The following is a 17184-nucleotide window of genomic DNA, read 5'->3' as shown; positions in this document are numbered from 1 at the left end:
TTCTGCAACAAAATATTTTTGCAAAGATCTTTCATCCCACTTGTTATGATTTTGAGAAACAAACTGGTTTAGTCTAAATGGGATTTTCAGACAGAAACGGTTTGAATGAAATTTTCCCACCATCTCGATTCCTGGGCTCTGGGGTGTTTTCATCTGTTAGAACAGGAGTCAGAACTGGTTGCTTCTCTTTCTGGCTCTGCCATCGCCTTGCTGTGTAGCCCTTGGGTACGTCACTTCCCATCTCCCATCTGTCCAATCGGAACAGGAACAGTTCTCGAACTATGGGCAGTTTAGAGCCCAAGTGAAATAAGGGGTATTAAAGCCCTCTGTGAAGGAGAAAGGGGAGTTTCACAGTGTTTAGCACCAAGGAATTCTAAAGTTTGCTAAAATGTCTAGTCTGTGGAAACAAGAAATTGTCGGGGCCAAACTTATTAACCACTGCCTTTTTAAAGCCCATTCAAAGATGTGAGTCCCTATCTTTTAGGTACCTGTGGTTCTTTGCCAGCAGCAGAGAAGAGGTTCCTGCCTCCGTTTTTGTGGCCTTAACAAACCAGGTGTTGTGCCCCAGTTCTTGTCTGAGACCCCTGAAAAAGAACATCTTCCCATCCATGAACAAGACAGGACCTATCTTTCAAAGGGGAACAAAAAGACCTCTGGGACTTACAGACTAGCTATCCTGACTGCCATAGCTGGAGAGATCCTGCAATACGTTCTTAAACACTCAGTTTGTCAGCAGCACCTACAGGATGATTTGATTCTTATGACTAGTGAGCGTGGAATTGTCAAGAACAAATCATTCCAAATCAATCCTCTTTCCTTCTTTGGCAGGGTTCTGGGCCTGGTAGAGGTGTGTAAACAATAGATGGGATCTAGCTTGGTGTTACTAAGGCTTTTGACACAGTCCCATAGGACATTCTCAGAAGCAAACGAGGGAAATGCAGTCCAGCTGCAATCAGTGTAATGTGGGTGCAGAGCTGGTTGAAAGCCAAGACTCCAGGAGCCCTTCTCCATGTTTAGCTGCCCAACGGGGAGGGTGAACCTAGTGGGTCTGGCAGGGATCAGTCCGGTGTCAGGTACTATTCTATATTTTCATGAATGATTTGGAAAATGGAGTGGAGAGCATGCTCCTAAAGTTTACAACTGACACCAAGCACTTTGGAGCACAGGATTGAAATTCAAAACACCCTTAACAAATTGGAGACTTGGTCTTCTTGAGCCAAACTCCATGGTTAGGGCTCTCTCTCTACACTGGGCTGAAGTGAAACCCCAGAGCCAAGCACTCCTCCTGGGCAGTGAGCTCCGACCTTGATTGGTCAGATGCTGCTTAGCACTGTCAGAGCAGCTTTTGCTGGGAGATTCTCCCAGCACTTTCCAATAGCGGGAAGGTATGAAATCCCCATTTGACTGCTGGGGACAGAGCCCGAGAGTGGGGAGCAACTTGCCCAAAGTCCCCAGAAAAAGGAAAACAACCAGCAGAGGAACCAATAGGAAACCCAGCAATGGAACTCAGGAGTCCTCGGGGTGTGCTGTGGTGACCAGATGTCCCAATTTTATAGGGACAGTCCGAAATTTGGGGTCTTATCTAGGATCCTATTACCCCCCACGCCGTCCCGATTTTTCACACTTGCTGTCTGGTCACCCTAGAGTGTGCACATGTGTGGGTCCCAGCTGCTCCCTGCTCCCATCATTGAAGCAGATGTGCAGGGTTACTGCCCTGGGAAGTGCAGTGCACCAGTGGATGTGGGGTTGGCTGGAGGTAGGGTCTGGCTTCAGGCAGGGCAAGGGCTGCATGGCTGGCTTCAGGCAGGGGGGTGCATCAGGGGCTGGCTGGAGACAGGGCAGGGAGGATGCGGCTGGTGCAGGCAAAGCAGAAGGTGCAGGGCTGGCTGGAGACAGAGGCTGACTGCCGGCAGGGCAGGGCAGGGGGTGCAGGGCTGGCTGCAGGCAGGGCGTGGGGCAGGGCCGGTGCAAGGAAGTTTCATGCCCTAGGCGAAACTTCCACCTTGCACCTTCCCCCCCGCACCCCTGCCCTGAGGCGCCCCACCCGTGGCAGATCCCCCCTCCACCCTGAGGCTCCCCTCTTGTGGCAACTCTCCTGCTCTGTCCTGCGGCACCAACCTCGCCCGAGCTCACTCCTGCTCCAAGCACGAGCACCCCCAGCACGCCGTGGCCGCTTCACTTCTCCCACCTCCAAGGCTTGCGGCGCCTAAAACTACCAGGCAGTCAAGCACCCTCCTCTGAGCCACAGCAGCCCTGACAGTTGACAATAGAGGCACCTTAACCCCTGAGTTTCTTCAATGTGTCCCCCTCGGGGGTCCAGCTCCGATCACCAGATACTCTTGGTATGTCTATACCACCTGCCGAATCGGTGGGCAGCGATCGATCCAGCGGGGGTCGATATATCGCGTCTGGTGTAGATGCAATACATTGAGTGCTCTCCCCTCGCCTGCTGTACTCCAGCTCGGTGAGAGGCGCAGGCAGAGTCTACGGGGAGCTGCAGCAGTCAACTCACCGCGACTGTGACATTATAGGTATAATCTAATATCTCATTGAAAGGTGACAGAGCCAGAAAGAGTTTATTAACTCACCTCACCAACTGACCTGACCCGTGGGTGAACCTTAAAAACTGGTTAACAAGATATGTAAATGAACAGAGCTTTGAAATGCAAGTCTGCAGTGTTAGAGGTAGAAGTGGAGGTGTTTGCTCAGGTCTTGTGATGTAGGCAAACAAGTCTTGTCTATTGCTATAGTTTTAATTCAAAGAGCAAAAAAAGAATATTAACATTTATGATGATACTTGAGTGAAATAGTATTATTGTCTGTGTCTCTTTGAAGGTTGTGGTAATCTGTATCTGAACTGTTTAATGAATAAATTACTCTGTACTAATTGCCAGGATGCTTGGAAGGAGAGTTAAGCCTATTGTTTTCTCAGGCCGAAAGGCTGCTGGAAATATTTAAGAACCTGGGACACGATCCTTCTTCATCTCAGATCTGCTTTGGGTTTCAAGAGGGGGAAACCTTAAGCCACAAGGATTGAGATCCTCAGTCATTGACTGGAGCCACTCTGAATATGGACATTGGATTATAACCTATGGACTATTTCTAAAAGGACTTTTGGCAACTACAAGCTCATCTCTACTTTGTATCTGAACCTCAAAAATTGAATTCAAATCTATATGTCTATTAATCTTTTAACCAACACTCACTCTCTCTCTTTTCTTTTCTAATAAATTTTAGCTTAGTTAATAAGAATTGGCTATAGCATGTATTTTAGGTAAAATCTAAGTTATAATTGAACCTGGTTATGTGGCTGATCCTTTGGGATCAGAAGAATCTTTTCTTTAACATGATGAAGTAAGATTTTCAGGAATCATCATCATATCTAACAGGTGTGTCTGGACGGAGGCCTGAGGCTCGGTACTTTAAGGGAACTGCGTGGTTTAAACTTCTAAGTAACCAGTGAGGTACTACAGAAGCTGTTTTGTGCTGGCTTGGTAAATCTAAGTATTGAAATAACCAGCAGCGTTTGGGATTTGTCTGCCCTGTTTTGTTTGCAATTCACTCTGATTGAGTGAGCTGAGCTGTCTTCCACGGGCAGCACCGTCACACCTACAGCCAGGCTGCAGAGGTCCTGGGGATCTTAGGGGCCTTGGGGTGCACAGATACCTATGTCCAGGCCATAGCGGTCCCTGGGGGGCTTAGAGAGTTTGGGGGGGACACAGATACCAATCTCCATGCTCTAGGGGTCCCATGGGGGCTTAGAGGGTTCGTGGGGGGCACATATTCCTACATCCAGGCTGTAGGGTTACCAGGGGGGCTTAGGAGGTTAGTGGGGGGCAAAGATACCTACGTCCAGGCTGGAGGCATCCTGGGAGTCTTAGGGGATTTGTGGGGGCGAAAGACACCTATGATGTCCAGGCTGTAGGGGTACCAGTGGGTTTTAGGGGTTCGAGTGGGCACATATACATATGTCCAGGCTGTATCGTTCCCAGGGGGGGGGTTAGAGGTTTCGTGAGGGGCACAGATATCTACGTCCAGATTGTAGATGTCCCGGAAGGGAGGGGTTAGGGGGGTTGTGGGAGTGCAAATACCTATGTCCAGGCTGTAGGGGTTCCTGGGGGCTTAGAGGGTTTCTGAGGGGCACATATACCTATGTGCACACTGAAGTGTCGCAAGGGGCTTATGGAGTCTATGTGGAGTACAGATACCAATGTTCTGGCTGAATAAGTCCGTCGGAGGCTTAGGGGGTTTGTGGGGGGCACAGATACCTAAGTTCAGGCTGGAGGGATCTCTGAGTGTCTTAGGTGTTTGGTGGGAGGCACAGATACCTACGTCCAGGCTGCAGGGGTCTCGGAGGGGCTTAGGGTCTGTCACAGAGTGTGGGGGAGTCCGGTCCTGCACCCCTCTTCCTGAGACTCACAGTGACTCTCAGCCAGCCAGTAAAACAGAAGGTTTATTGGACAACAGGAGCGAAGGATACAGCAGAGCTTGGAGGCACAAGCAGGACCCCACAATCAAGTCCTTCTAGGGGTTCAGGAAACTTAGTTCCCAGTTTGGGAATCCCTGAATTCCAACCACCCAGACCAAAACCGAAACTGAACTAACCCAGCTCCCACCAGCTGGCCATTTCCTGTGTCCAGCTTCCCGGGCAAAGGTGCTGACCCCTCCCCCCGCCTAGCTCAGGTTACAGGCTGAGCACGTGTCCGGTCCTAAAGTCACCCCCTGCTCTCCCATCCCGCACACAGACAGTCCCTACTCCATCACAGTAATGCACAGAGCATTTCCCGCATGGAGCAACAGTGACACCATGTGGCCACGCACGGTAACGCACAGAACATTTCCCATATTGAGCAACTGTGACACCGTGTGGCCAGGCAGGGTAATGCACAGAGCATTTCCCGCATGGAGCAACATTGACACCTTGTGATCACACCAGGTAATGAACAGAGCATTTCCTGCATGGAGCAACAGTGACACCATGTGGCCATGCAGGGAAATGCACAGAGCATTTCCTGGATGGAGCAACAGTGATTCCATGTGGCCACGCAGGGTAATGCACAGAGCATTTCTCTCATAGTGGAACAGTGACAACATGTGGCCATGCAGGTTAGTGCACAGAGCGTCACGCCTATGTAGAGGCTGTAGAGATCCCTGGGGGGCTTAGGGGTCGTGGGGGGCACAGAGAGGTACGTCCAGGCTGGAGACATTCTGGTGGGCATTAGGGGCTTCATGAGGGGCACAAATATCTACGTCAGGGCTGGAGAGGTCCCTGGATGGCTTAGGGGGTTGTGGTGAGCATAGATACATACGTCCAGGCTGTAGTGGTCCCTGGGGGTTTAGGGAGTTGGTAAGGGTCACAGAAACCTAGTATGGTCTGGAGGGGTCCCTGGGGGACTTAAGGGTTTGTGGTTGCGCAGATACCTACGTACCGGTTGGAGGGGGCCCTGGGGAGCTTAGGGGGTTTGTGTGGCGTACACATAGCTATAACCAGGCTGGTGGGTGCTCTATGGGTCTTAGAAGGCTGGTGGGGGGCAGAGATACCTATGTAGGGACTGGAGAAGTCCTGGGGAGGGCTTTGGGGGTTCCTGGAAGTCACAAATATCTACGTCCAGGCTGGAGGAGTTCTGGGGGTATTAGGGAGTTGTGCGGGGGCACAGATACCTATATCGAGGCTGTAGGGGTCCTGGGGTTGCTTTGGGGAATTTTGGGGTACAGATACCTACTTCCATGCTGTAGGGGTCGCTGGGAGGATCAGTGGGTTCGTGAGGGTGCACAGATATCTACGTCCGGTCTATAGGGATCCTGGAGGGGGGGGCTTAGGGGTTTGTAAGGGGCACAGATACATTCATCCAGGCAAGAGGGGTCCTAGGGACCTTAGGGGGTTCATGCTGGGCACAGATACCTGCGTCTAGGCTGGAGGAGTTTTGGGGGTCTTAGGAGGGTTCTGTGGGCACAGATACCTATGTCGATGCTGGAGGGGTCCAGTCATGTCTTAGCGGATTCGTGGGGTCAGAGATACCTACATCTAGGCTGGAGGGGTTCCGGGGGGATTAGGTGTGTTTGGGGGGGAACAGATACCTACATCCTGATGGTAGGTTTCCCTGGGTAGCTTAGGCGGTTTTTGTCTGTCATAGATACAAACATCATGCTGTAGGGGTCCCGAGGGACTTTGTGGGGCTCTACGGGTCACAGATACCTACCTACAGTCTGGAAGGTTCCTGTGGGTATTAAGGGGTGTGTGGTGCATACAAATGCCTACATCTGGGCTTGTGGGTTCCCTGGGGGGCTTAGAGGTTTGTGGAGAGCACAGATACCATTATCCAGGCTAGATGGGTTCTGGTGGGATTAGGGGGTTGTCCTGGGCACAGATACCTATGTAAGCAGAAGCAGGATGAACTCTACCCTCACATCTGGTGATGAATTATGGCAAGTATGGAAAAGGATTTCAGGGTCTGATCATGTTTGCATAGACACACTCACAGTGCGTGACACGGCCACAGCAGCCTGGGATGGTTACTTTGGCAGCTATGGTATCCCCAGATTATTTGTTGTTGGGGTGTGAGATGTGGAGTGTTGTCACCCTGATTGTGTGGATGAGGAACTGTGAAACAGCTTTGAGACAGGGATTCTCACCATCAGTTGAGTGGCACTCACTAGACAAGGGAGTGGGCTCCTTGGGTGAGCCAGAATCACCAATTGCACTTTTTTTCTTTTAACAGTTGAATAGCAGTGTTGGTTTTTTGTTCTCTTAAGAGTTGAATTTCTGGGTTCTTGAGCTGAAATCACTGAAAAGATGTGTTAGCTTGTGGGGGACTCTGAAACTGTATTGCAGAACACAGTAGTTGGCAGACAGGAGCAGTTTGTGGGAGTGGCCCACGGAGTGAGGTGAGTCTAGCAGTTTTGGGGGACAGCTGGAGCAGAACACAGGTCGGCTGGCAGAGCAGCTGGTGGACAGAGCTGTGCAGTTTGTGGGGAAGGCAAAAGCAGAATCCCATGGAGAGGAAGAGCAGTCAGCAGTGGACCACATAAGGTGCCCCTTTCTACTCAGGCTGGCAGGGGGAAAAACCCTGCAGATAGACTCTTGAACTCTGGGGTTGCGCAACTGTGGGTGATTTTGGGGTTGCTGGACTCTTGAAACATTGGAGATATTGGACTTTGGAGCCTTGGGGTGATTTGGGGATTGCTGGACTCATGAGCCCAGGGAAAAGGACATGGCCTAGTTGAGGTGTTTTCCCAATTTAATGCTATGTTGTTTATCTCACGTTATTAAACATTTTCTGCTACACCCAGACTCTATGCTTGCGAGAGGGGAAGTATTGCCTCTTTGAGGCACCTAGGGGTGCGTATGTAAAATTTTCCCATGTCACTGTGTGGGGGCTCGAGCTGGTTTGCATTACATTGTAGGCAAGGGACCCCTATGTATTGAACCCAGTCCTTGCTGCTATCAGTTCAGCCTGGCAGAAGGGTTCCACCTACGTCCAGGCTCAAGGGGACCCTGGGGGGCTTAGGGAGTTAGTGGGGGGCACAGATATCTAGGTCCAGGCTGTAGGGGGTCGGGGGGACTCAGGAGTTTGGTGGGGGGCACAGATACCTACGTCCAGGCTGCAGGGGTCCCAGAGGGACTTAGGGGGTGTCACGTAGTGTGGTGGAATCTGGCCCTGCACCCCTCTTCCTGGGACACACAGTGACTCAGCAAGCCAGTAAAACAGAAGGTTTTTTTGGCCAACAGGAATGAAGGATACAGCAGGGCTTTTGGGCACAACCAGGACCCCTCAATCGAGTCCTTCTGGGTGTTCAGGAAGCTTAGTTCCCAGTTTGGGATTCCCTGAATTCCAACAACCCAGCTCCAAACCAAAACTGAACTAACTCCCTCCAGCCAGCCCCTTCCTTTATTCAGCTTCCTGCGCAAAGGTGCTGACTCCCTCCCCGCTGCCTAGCTTAAGTTTCAGGCTTAGGTCCTGTCCCTCACCTAAAGTCACCCGCTACTCTCCCATCCCCCACACAGACAGTCCCCATTCCATCACAGTAATGCCCAGAGCATTTCGCGCATGGAGCAACAGTAACACTGTGTGGCCATGCAGGGTAATGCCCAGAGCATTTCCCCCGTGGAGCAACAGTGACACCATGTGGCCATACAGGGTAATGCACAGAGCATTTCCTGCATGGAGCAACAGTGACACCATGTGGTCACGCAAGGTAATGCACAGAGCATTTCCCCGCATGGAGCAAGAGTGACACCGTGTGGCCACAAAGGGTAATGCACAGAGCATTTCCTGCATGGAGCAACAGTGGCACCGTGTGGCCACGAGGGGTAATGCACAGAGCATTTCCTGCATGGAGCAACAGTGACACCATGTGGTCACGCAGGGTAATGCACAGAGCATCGCACCTACGTGGAGGCTGTAGAGATCCCTCGAGGGCTTACGGGTGTTCGTAGGGTCACAGATACCTACATCCAGTATGGGCGGGACCCTGGGAGAGTTAGGTGGGTTGTGAGGGGCATAGGTACTTGCGTCCAGGCTGTAGAGGTCTTGGTGGGGATTAAAGGCTTCCTGGAGGACAGCAATATCTGCGTCCAGGCTGAAGGGGTCCCTGGACGCTTAGGGGGCTGTGGTGAGCACAGTGATCCCTGGGGGTATAGGGACTTGGTGAGGGGCACAGATACCTATGTATGTCCTGGAGGGGTCCCTGGGGGGGGCTTAGTGGTACTGTAGGAGACACAGATACCTACGTCCAGGCTATAGGCATTCTGGGGGGGCTTAGGGCTTTTGGGGGGCACAGATACCTACATCCAGGCTGGAGGGGTCCCGGGGGGCTTAGGTGGTTTGTGGGGAGGGGCACATATATGTACATCCAGGCTGGAGAGGTTCCAGAGAGGATTAGGGGTTTTTGCGGATGGCAGAGATACCTATCTCCATACTCTTGGGGTCTCGGGGGGTCTTAGGGTTTTTTGGGAGGTACAGATATCTATGTCCAGGTTGGAGTGGTTCCTGGGGGGTTTAGGGAGTTCCTGGGGGGCACAGATACCTAAGTCCATGCTGTAGGGTTCCCTGGGTAGATTAGGGGTTTTCTGGGTGGCAGAGATACCTTCGTCTAGGCTGTAGGGGTCCCTGGGAGGCTTAGGGGGTTTGTGGGGGGCAGAGATACCTACTTCCAGGCAATAGGTCTTCCAGGGGGAATTAGTGTGTTGGAGGGGCACAGATACCTAAGTTCAGGCTGGAGGGTCCCCGGGGGGGGGCTTATGACGTTTGTGTTGGGCACAGATATCTGCATCCAGGCTGGAGTGGTCCCTGGCGGGAGCTAAAGCGGTTTCTGGTGGGCACAGATAACTACCTCCAGGCTGGAGGGGTTTCTCGGCACTTAGGTGTTGTGGGGGGCACAGATACTTCCATCCAGGCTGGAGGGTCCCTGGGGGACTTAGCGGGTTCATGTGGGGCACAGATACCTAAGTCCAGGCTGGATGGGTCCAAGGGGGGCTTATGGGGTTCAGGGAGCACAGATGCATATCTCTAGGCTATAGGGGTCCCTGGTGGGCTTAGGGGGTTTTGGGGGGCCCCAGATACCTAAGTCCATGCTGTAGGCTTCCCTATAGGTGCTTATGGGTTCGTGGGGTGCACAGATACTTATGTTCAGTCTGGAGGGGACAGGGGGGGTTGGGGTTTCATGAGGGGCACAGATACAAACCTCCAGGCTGTAGGAGTCCCAGGGAGGCTGTGGGGGTACAGATACCTACATCTAGTCTGGATGGGTCCTGGAGGTTATAGGGGGTTCGTGGGGGGCACAGATACCTAGGTACAGGCTGTCGGTGTCCCGAGGAGATTAGGCGGTTCACTGGGGGCTCATATACATCCAGGCTGGATGTGTCCCGAGGAGCTTAGGGGGTTTGTGGGGTGCTCAGACACCTGTGTCCAGGCTGTAGGGATCCCTGGGGGCTTAGAGGCTTCGTGGGGGTCACAGGTAGTTACCTCCAGGCTGAAGGGGTAATGGGAGTGCTTAAGGGATCGGGGCTGACACACATACCTACGTCCAGGGTCTAGGGGAGGCAGGAGAAGTGAAGCGGCCATGGTGTGCTTTCAAGTAGGGATAATAATGATCCACTCTTACCTACCTCATGGTGGGTGGAGGATGGGGATCCATTGGAGAGTGTCACTAAGAGTAGTGCATAATATGAGGTGTCCCATCACGTTTACTCAGAGCAGATTATGACATAATAGATTAGCTGAAACAGTCTTTTTATTTGTATTTTTTTATTTTGGAATTGTTAAGAGCAGCAATGACTTAGCTCAGACTAAAGCATCTTCTCTAATTTTCAAGATCTAAGTGTCTCCTCCTTGTGTGTGATGACACAATTTAACACACTGTGACAAACAGGAGATGCTTTTGTTTTGCAACAAAATCTTTTTGCAAAGAACTTCCATCTCACTTGTTATGATTCTGAGAAACAAACTGGTTTAGTCTGAATGGGATATTTTGACAGAAACGGTTGGAATGAAATTTTCCCACCATCTCAGTTCCTGAGCTCTATCCCTGCCTCTTGGGGGATTTGTTGTCTGTTAGAACAGGAGTCTGACTGGCGGCTTCTCTTTCTGGCTCTGCCACCGCCTTGCTGTGTAGGCCCTTGGGTAGGTCACCTCCCTTCTCTGTACCTCAGGCTCCTCCCATTTGTCCAATGGGAACAGGGACAGTTCTCGAATTCTGGGCAGTTGTGAGCCTGAGTGAGAAAAGGGGTGTTGAAGCCCTCTGTGAAGAAGAAAGGGGAGTTTCACGGTGTTTTTGCACCAAGGAATTCTAAACCAAAACTGAACTAACTCCCTCGAGTCCTTCTGGGGGTTCAGGAAGCTTAGTTCCCAGTTTGGGATTCTCTGAATTCCAACTACCCAGCTCCAAACCAAAACTGAACTAACTCCCTCCAGCCGACCCCTTCCTGTGTCCAGCTTCCCGGGCAAGGGTGCTCACTCTCTCAGCCCTGCCTAGCTCGATTTACAGGCTTAGGTCCTGTCCCTCACCTAAAGTCACCCCCTGCTCTCCCATCCCCCACACAGACAGTCCCCACTCCATCACAGTAATGCCCAGAGCATTTCCAGCATGGAACAACAGTGACACCATGTGGCCACGCAGGGTAATGCCCAGAGCATTTCTTGCATGGAGCAACAGTGACACTGTGTGGCCACTCAGGGTAATGCACAGAGCATCACACCTATGTAGAGGCTGTAGAGATCCCTGGGTTCTTAGGGGTCATGGGAGGTACAGATAGCTACGTCCAGGCTGGAGGCATTCTGGGGGGCTTAAGGGGGTTCGTAGGGTTACAGATACCTACGTCCAGGATGGTCGGGACTCTGGGGGAGTTAGGGGGGTTGTGGGGGGCATAGGTACTTGCGTCCAGGGTGTAGAGGTCCTGGTGGGGATTAAGGGCTTCCTGGAGGACACCAATATCTACGTCCGGGCTGGAGAGGTCCCTGGACGGCTTAGAGGTTGTGGTGAGCACAGTGATCCCTGGGGGTTTAGGAACTTGGTGAGGGGCACAGATACCTATGTTTGTCCTGGAGGGGTCCCTGGGGGGGCTTAGTGGTATTGTAGGGGACACAGATACCTACGTCCAGGCTATAGGCATTCTGGGGGGGCTTAGGGCTTTGGGGGGGCACAGATACCTACATCCAGGCTGGAGGGGTCCCGGGGGGCTTAGGGGGGTTGTGGGGGGCACAGCTATGTACGTCCAGGCTGGAGAGGTTCCAGGGAGTATAAGGAATTTTTGTGGACAGCAGAGATACCTATCTCCAGGATCTAGGGGTCCCTGGGGGGCTTAGGGTTTTTTTGGGAGGCACAGATAACTATGTCCAGGTTGGAGTGGTTCCTGGGGGGTTTAGGGGGTTCCTGGGGGGCACAGATACCTAGGTCCATGCTGTAGGGGTCCCCGGGTGGATTAGGGGTTTTCTGAGGGGTACAGATACATACGTCTAGGCTGTAGGGGTCCCTGGGAGGCTTAGGGGGTTTGTGGGGGGCAGCGATACCTAAGTCCAGGCAATAGGGCTTCCAGGGGGAATTAGTGTGTTGAGGGGGCACAGATACCTAGATCCAGGCTGGAGGGTTCCCGATGGGGGGGGGCTTAGGCAGTTTGTGTTCGGCAAAGATACCTACCTCCAGGCTGGAGGGGTGTCTCGGCACTTAGGGATTGTGGGGGGGCACAGATACCTCCGTCCAGGCTGGAGGGTCCCTGGGGAGCTTAGCGGGTTCGTATGGGGCACAGATACCTAAATCCAGGCTGGAGGGATCCAGGGGGGGCTTATGGGGTTCAGGGGGCACAGATACTTATCTCTAGGCTGTAGTGGTCCCTGGTGGGCTTAGGGGTTTTGGGGGGCCCCAGATACCTAAGTCCATGCTGTAGGCGTCCCTACAGGTGCTTATGGGTTCATGGGGTGCACAGATACTTATGTCCAGGCTGGAGGGGGCAGGGGGGGTTGGGGTTTCATGGGGGGCACAGATACGAACCTCCAGGCTGTAGGAGTCCCAGGGGGTTTGTGGGGGTACAGATACCTACATCTAGGCTGGAGGGGTCCTGGGGGGTATAGAGGGTTTGTGGGGGGCACAGATACCTAGGTACAGGCTGTCGGTGTCCCGAGGAGATGAGGCGGTTCACTGGGGGCTCAGATACATCCAGGCTGGATGTGTCCCGAGGAGCTTAGGGGGTTCGTGCGGTGCTCAGACACCTGTGTCCAGGCTGTAGGGATCCCTGGGGGCTTAGGGTGTTAGTGGGGGTCACAGGTAGTTACGTCCAGGCTGAAGGGGTAATGGGAGTGCTTAAGGGATCGGGGCTGACACAGATACCTACGTCCAGGGTCTAGGGGTCCCGAGGGGATTGGGGGTTGAGGGGGGAACAGATACCTACGTCATAGCTGGAGGTGTCTTGGGTGGTTTAGGAGGTTCGTTGGAGTCACAGATACCTAAGTCCAGGCTGTAGGGGTTCCTGGGGCATTCAGGGATTTCTGGGGGTCACAGATACCTACGTGCAGACTAGAGGGGTCCCAGAGGTCTTAGGAGAATTATGGGGGTCACAGATACCTACATGCAGACTGGAGGGGTCCTGGAGCGCTTAGGAGATTTATGGGGGGCACAGATACCAACATACTGGCTGTAAAGGTCCCTGGGGGGCTTTGTGGGTTCGGGGGGTACAGATACCAATGTCCTGGCTGTAGATGTTCCTGGGGTACATAGAGGGGCTGTGGTCGCACATAACCCTACATCCAGGCTGTCGGGGTCCCGGGGGCCCCTGGCCAAATTGGGTCCCCCTGGAAAAGTCTCCCTCACGGTGGCCCCAGGGCTGGAGGAGCTCCCACTCCCTGATATGGCGCAGAGGCTGCAGCAGGGGCACAGAGCTTCTCTGGTGTCAGGGCCACAGCGGGGCAGGGGTAAAGGAGTGAGACCAGAGAAGCTCTGTGCCCCTGCTGCAGCCCCCAGGTAATAGAAGGGAGTGGGAGCTCTTCCAGCCCTGAGGCCACCGTGGAGGAACATCTACAGCCAGGACATTGGTATCTGTCATACATTAGAAGCAAGAGGAAGACTAAGGACAGGGTAGGCCCACTGCTCAGTGAGGAGGGGGAAACAGTAACGGGAGACTTGGAAATGGCAGAGATGCTTAATGACTTCTTTGTTTCAGTCTTCACTGAGAAGTCTGAAGGAATGTCTAGTATAGTGAATGCTTACGGGAAGAGGGTAGGTTTAGAAGAGAAAATAAGGAAAGAGCAAGTAAAAAATCACTTAGAAAAGTTAGATGCCTGCAAGTCACCAGGGCCTGATGAAATGCATCCTAGAATACTCAAGGAGTTAATAGAAGAGGTATCTGAGCCTCTAGCTATTATCTTTGGGAAATCATGGGAGACGGGGGAGATTCCAGAAGACTGGAAGGGGGCAAATATAGTGCCCATCTATAAAAAGGGAAATAAAAACAACCCAGGAAACTACAGACCAGTTAGTTTAACTTCTGTGCCAGGGAAGATAATGGAGCAGGTAATCAAAGAAATCATCTGCAAACACTTGGAAGGTGGTAAGGTGATAGGGAATAGCCAGCATGGATTTGTAAAGAACAAATCGTGTCAAACTAATCTGATAGCGTTCTTTGATAGGATAACGAGCCTTGTGGATAAGGGAGAAGCGGTGGATGTGATATACCTAGACTTTAGTAAGGCATTTGATACGGTCTCGCATGATATTCTTATAGATAAACTAGGAAAGTACAATTTAGATGGGGCTACTATAAGGTGGGTGCATAACTGGCTGGATAACCGTACTCAGAGAGTAGTTGTTAATGGCTCCCAATCCTGCTGGAAAGGTATAACAAGTGGGGTTCCGCAGGGGTCTGTTTTGGGACCGGTTCTGTTCAATATCTTCATCAACGATTTAGATGTTGGCATAGAAAGTACGCTTATTAAGTTTGCGGATGATACCAAACTGGGAGGGATTGCAACTGCTTTGGAGGACAGGGTCAAAATTCAAAATGATCTGGACAAATTGGAGAAATGGTCTGAGGTAAACAGGATGAAGTTCAATAAAGATAAATGCAAAGTGCTCCACTTAGGAAGGAACAATCAGTTTCACACATACAGAATGGGAAGAGACTGTCTAGGAAGGAGTATGGCAGAAAGAGATCTAGGGGTCGTAGTGGACCACAAGCTTAATATGAGTCAACAGTGTGATACTGTTGCAAAAAAAGCAAACGTGATTCTGGGATGCATTAACAGGTGTGTTGTAAACAAGACACGAGAAGTCATTCTTCCGCTTTACTCTGCGCTGGTTAGGCCTCAACTGGAGTATTGTGTCCAGTTCTGGGCACCACATTTCAAGAAAGATGTGGAGAAATTGGAGAGGGTCCAGAGAAGAGCAACAAGAATGATTAAAGGTCTTGAGAACATGACCTATGAAGGAAGGCTGAAGGAATTGGGTTTGTTTAGTTTGGAAAAGAGAAGACTGAGAGGGGACATGATAGCAGTTTTCAGGTATCTAAAAAGGTGTCATCAGGAGGAGGGAGAAAACTTGTTCACCTTAGCCTCCAATGATAGAACAAGAAGCAATGGGCTTAAACTGCAGCAAGGGAGATTTAGGTTGGACATTAGGAAAAAGTTCCTAACTGTCAGGGTAGTTAAACACTGGAATAGATTGCCTAGGGAAGTTGTGGAATCTCCATCTCTGGAGATATTTAAGAGTAGGTTAGATAAATGTCTATTAGGGATGGTCTAGACAGTATTTGGTCCTGCCATGAGGGCAGGGGACTGGACTCGATGACCTCTCGAGGTCCCTTCCAGTCCTAGAGTCTATGAGTCTATGAGTAATCTGTGCCCCCCATAAACCACCTAATCCCCACGGGAACCCCTACAGCCAGGATGTTGGTATCTGTCCCCCTATAAATCTCCTAAGCCCTCTGGAACCCTTCCAGTCTGAACGTAGGTATCTGTGACCCCCAGAAATCCCCGAATGCCCCAGGAACCCCTACAGCCTGGACTTAGGTATCTGTGACTCCAACGAACCTCCTAAACCACCCAGGACCCCTTCAGCTAGGACGTAGGCATCTGTTCCCCCCTCAACCCCCAATCCCCTCGGGACCCCTAGACCCTGGACGTAGGTATCTGTGTCCGCCCCGATTCCCTAAGCACCCCCATTACCCCTTTAGCCTGGACGTAGGTATCTGTACTCCCACAAACCCCCTAAACGTCCCAGCGACCCCTTCAGCCTGGAAGTCCCTATCTGTGACACCCACGAACCTCTAACCTCCCAGGGATCCCTACAGCCTGGACACAGGTGTCTGAGCACCCCACAAACCCCCTAAGCTCCTCGGGACACATCCAGCCTGGATGTATCTGAGCCCCCAGTGAACCGCCTAATCTCCTCGGGACACCGACAGCCTGTACCTAGGTATCTGTGCCCCCCACAAACCCCCTATAACCCCCAGGACCCATCCAGACTAGATGTAGGTATCTGTACCCCCACAGCCTCCCTGGGACTCCTACAGCCTGGAGGTTTGTATCTGTGCCCCTCATGAAACCCCAACCCCCCCGTCCCCTCCAGACTGGACATAAGTATCTGTGCACCCCACGAACCCATAAGCACCTGTAGGGACGCCTACAGCATGGACTTAGGTATCTGGGGCCCCCCAAAACCCCCTAAGCCCACCAGGGACCCCTATAGCCTAGAGATAAGCATCTGTGCTCCCTGAACCCCATAAGCCCCCCCTGGACCCATCCAGCCTGGACTTAGGTATCTGTGCCCCACATGAACCCGCTAAGCCCCCCAGGGACCCTCCAGCCTGGATGGAAGTATCTGTGCCCCCCACAACCCCTAAGTGCCGAGAAACCCCTCCAGCCTGGAGGTAGTTATCTGTGCCCACCAGAAACCGCTTTAGCCCCCACAGGGACCACTCCAGCCTGGATGCAGATATCTGTGCCCAACACAAACGGCGTAAGCCCCCCCCCCCGGGAACCCTCCAGCCTGAACCTAGGTATCTGTGCCCCCCCAACACACTAATTCCCCCTGGAAGACCTATTGCCTGGAAGTAGGTATCTCTGCCCCCCACAAACCCCATAAGCCTCCCAGGGACCCCTACAGCCTAGACGTAGGTATCTCTGCCACCCAGAAAACCCCTAATCCACCCAGGGAACCCTACAGCATGGACCTAGGTATCTGTGCCCCCCAGGAACTCCCTAAACCCCCCAGGAACCACTCCAACCTGGACATAGATATCTGTGCCTCCCAAAAAACCCTAAGCCCCCCGGGACCCCTAGAGTATGGAGATAGGTATCTCTGCCATCCGCAAAAACCCCTAATCCTCTCCGGAACCTCTCCAGCCTGGATGTACATATCTGTGCCCCTCCCCACAAACCACCTAAGCCCCCCGGGACCCCTCCAGCCTGGATGTAGGTATCTGTGCCCCCCCAAAGCCCTAAGCCCCCCCAGAATGCCTATAGCCTGGACGTAGGTATCTGTGTCTCCTACAGTACCACTAAGCCCCCCCCAGGGACCCCTCCAGGACATACATAGGTATCTGTGCCCCTCACCAAGTCCCTATACCCCCAGGGATCACTGTGCTCACCACAACCCCCTAAGCGTCCAGGGACCCCTTCAGCCTGGACGTAGATATTGCTGTCCTCCAGGAAGCCTTTAATCCCCACCAGGACCTCTACAGCCTGGACGCAAGTACCT

At 52.5% G+C, this 17184-nt stretch overlaps 1 protein-coding gene across 1 annotated transcript in view; it reads left to right on the top strand.

Moving 5' to 3' along the window:
- Nucleotides 1-17184, top strand: part of LOC127055902 (zinc finger protein 707-like) — a 673013-nt gene that overhangs the window by 145513 nt on the left and 510316 nt on the right. The window lies entirely within an intron of this gene.

Source organism: Gopherus flavomarginatus, chromosome 7, assembly GCF_025201925.1.
Source record: "Gopherus flavomarginatus isolate rGopFla2 chromosome 7, rGopFla2.mat.asm, whole genome shotgun sequence".
Lineage (NCBI taxonomy): Eukaryota > Metazoa > Chordata > Testudines > Testudinidae > Gopherus > Gopherus flavomarginatus.
The sequence above is the reverse complement of the archived record's forward strand: the minus strand, read 5'-3'. Positions and strand labels throughout refer to the sequence as shown.